Below are 3,552 nucleotides of genomic sequence, written 5' to 3'. Positions count from 1 at the left end.
GTTTTAGGTAGGTGTGGCTGACTCTTAACTTTTATAAAGAATATCTCTTTGGATTTGAGACTTTAGTCTTTGCAACTTTACAGATCTTCTTTATGCACCAAGAGCTTGTAACACTCCAAAGAGAAAGGACAACTTGAAATCGCATCATATGACCCCTTTAAATACTCTCCTCCTATAAATTTCGCATCTGAAAGGGAAACTCCTACAAATACAATATGCAATAAGGTTATCCACAAAAATAACTGCATCCACGCTAATTTTTCACTGCGTGTCTTTAGTTAATCCTGATCATCATTTTTTAACGCCAAAAGGTACAAGCTGTTTGTAAATCTGGCCCAATGTTGATTCCCCTGTAAATTAAATTCAGTTAAAATAGCTTCAACAACAGTTTTAATGAGTTAATCGGATTGTAATCAGATTGATGGCTTAATCGAACTGAAAAGGCTTCATGCAAACACTTCAAGTGATTGAGCTTGATCTGAATGACGTTTCGATTGGATTGGAATGTGTTGTGTGGACCTGAAAAAATGACAATCAACAGAAAAAAATAATCCTACTGTTTTCAGTCATACAGAATCTGAATTACCTTGCGCATATATGTGCAGCGTCGATTTATGTCTTGCAAATGTGCGTATATTTCAGTGGAAGAGACTGAATATTTGCTAAATAAATGTATCAGTCAACTTTCTTTTTAGGTACTTAATTTTTTCTTCACAGCGAAAACGACAGTTATACTCAAATGTTTCGTTCGAGATGCATGAATGTATGAATTGCACTGCAAAGTGTAGGGTCCATACAAAAAGAATCGGATTCATTTGGATTGATGAAAATTTGAGCATGTAAACACCTGTTTAATAAGTTAAGCTGTAGAGACGGGATGTGTTATGTTATATGATTTTTTTTCTGATTCTGTACATGTTGCCACCTCCAGTAGCTCAATTGTCACTTAGATTCGTCCCACACAAGCCTCTTTAGCCAGACCTGGCCTTTGAAGTGGATCATGAAGTGCACTTCCATTGTTTGTTTCATTGGACACTTCCTGGTGTGTGCAGAGCTGCGATTTATGAGGCCCCATGGGAAAAATGGTCTTTTATTACTCTTCTCCTCCTCTCACACACTGAGTCTGATTCTCTGTGCCTTTGTTGCTTTCACTCGCAATAGAGGTTTTCATCTCACACAGTGAAATACTGGTTCAACAAGTTTAGGTTTATATTGCTGGAGCTCAGTTTGTCTACTTAGGTGGTCATTCACCTCTTATGAAGGAGGAGACACTTCTTTACTTATGAGACTTCATTAGTAGATTAGTCAGTGATGTGACGTTCATTTTTATGGGCAGATCTATTTATTTATTTAAAACTTCATTAAAATCGATTTATACATGCAATTACATGAATACACCTATTCTATGATGAGCACGCTTTTAATTTCTGAATTAAAAGTCATTTTGTTCATTTTTGAGGGCATTACGTCAATTTTAGGGTGGGACAGCTGTCAATATTATAATGAAGAAAATTATTTATTTTCATTAAACGAGTGAAACTCTTGAGAAGAAAATCCAGTTGAGTAGTTGAGTGGCATATTCCTTTAGTATTACTTCTTGGGGGGAAAATATTTTAACAAAACTCCTTCACTGCTTATTAATATTTTAAAAACATTTGTCCAAGTTATATGGTGCAACCAACATGCAGAAAAAACAGCAGACCCTAACTAAAAACTAGTTTCTCATTTAAAAAAAAAAAAGGTAATCTTGTAAAATGTCATGTGGTGTAACTACCCAAAAACATAATGATATTTTTGATTTATTAAAATAACACTTTTTGAAAAATAATGATTAAGATATGCACACTCACTTGGTTTTAAGATGAGGAAAATATGTTGTTATTTTTTATTGGATGGTTACACCGCATGACATTTAATCATTTAGTCTTTAAATTTAATTTATAATTTTGTTTTTATTCTTTTTAATACTACATGAAACTAACATGAATACAAAGATTACAATATAGAGCGCTTCAAACCTCATATACATCAATTCCTTTCTTTACTTGCACTTTAACAATAATGTTCAAAGTTTTGCCTGGTTTCACAGCATTTCGCTTGATTTTTTGCCTTTTCTGTTGTTTTTCTGGTTTTACTGTTACACCTGTCTTCTTGTGTGCTCCATCCTGCACTGAGACTTGTGAATGTGTGTGTGTGTGTTTTGTGAATGTATGTGTTTATGTGGTTGACATTCACCTCATTCAGAGACACTTTATTTTAACTCTCAGTGCTTAATCAGGCCTTAGACGACACTGTTGTCAAACCAATTTAGCCTTGAGCACATTTCAGTTCACCTGCATGTAAAACCATCTTCAATCGCACACTTTCACACTTTGTATTAAGTGACTTAATCCGTTTGGCTCCGTCAGTGCTTCTTATATAAGCTCTTAGCGCAATCACATCTGTAGATGTCTAGTGGGTAACAAATATGAGCCTGCCAGCGGCTCTCAGCCATATTTAATGCCATTATGGCTTTCATTTTGTTTTCTTTGATACCCTAGAGACATTCCTTCATCCTCTCGCGCTCTCTCCATTCAGCCAGTACGTCTATTTGAAGAACAAGGACACTAATTTAGCCTTCTGCGATGCTATCAATACACTTCAGACTGAAATGTTGGCACGCTTGCTTATTATTGCGAGTTAAATGTCATGGTTACACAATGAAAACTATTTAGTAACAAAGACGGAGAGTGAATTTTGTAATTGCAGGGTTATTTGTGGGATCTCGGAAAAAAGGTGCAAGGTTAAGGTTGGACAGACTGTTTTAAAATTGATACTGAACAAAAACTAAAATAGTGCTTTATTAACAAAAACATTACTGAACCATACTAGTAGTAGTAGGAAAATAAATAATAATAATAGTAATAGTAAATGTTGAAATTAACACTCTCTAACAAGGAACAATACTTACACAGCTTACATTAATTTTAATGCTACAAATGAACTCTTATTTTAAAGTGTTACCATTTCATTTCACCAGTCATGCTTAAAGATGCACATCTTTAAATATATACACAAAGGCTATAGCATTAAAATTATATACATATGGATATGGTATGTATACTCTCACACTTTAACTGCTTCTATTCTTGAACACTTGATGATTATCTAATCAAAATAAAAGCGGAGCGCTGAGTCTAGGAGAACTCACCGATATCACACACACTCCGGACGGTCTAAAACAGTTTATTTAATCACCAAATGGACACAAGTTTACTTCAAGAATGAACAATTTGGCATGGATGAGTTTGAAGTTCGGTGTTTAAAAAACGGAGCAAAATGGAAAAAGAAAGCACAACCTATATTATAGCTCTAAAAATAAAGCACACAGGTTTTATCCGAGCCACAGAAAGACAAACATTTTGCTGAAAATGCACAATACACAATTCATTATGTACATTAACAACAATTCAGGACCAATATAATGTATAATATAATATAATATAATATAATTTAAAGGAAAACTATGTGAATGGCTCGGCAGGATTTTCTGTCGGCTGCATTTAAATCCGC

The sequence above is a fragment of the Sinocyclocheilus grahami genome, unplaced genomic scaffold, assembly GCF_001515645.1.
Source record: "Sinocyclocheilus grahami isolate Dianchi unplaced genomic scaffold, SAMN03320097.WGS_v1.1 scaffold458.1, whole genome shotgun sequence".
NCBI classification, from domain to species: domain Eukaryota; kingdom Metazoa; phylum Chordata; class Actinopteri; order Cypriniformes; family Cyprinidae; genus Sinocyclocheilus; species Sinocyclocheilus grahami.
Note: the sequence above shows the minus strand (reverse complement) of the source record.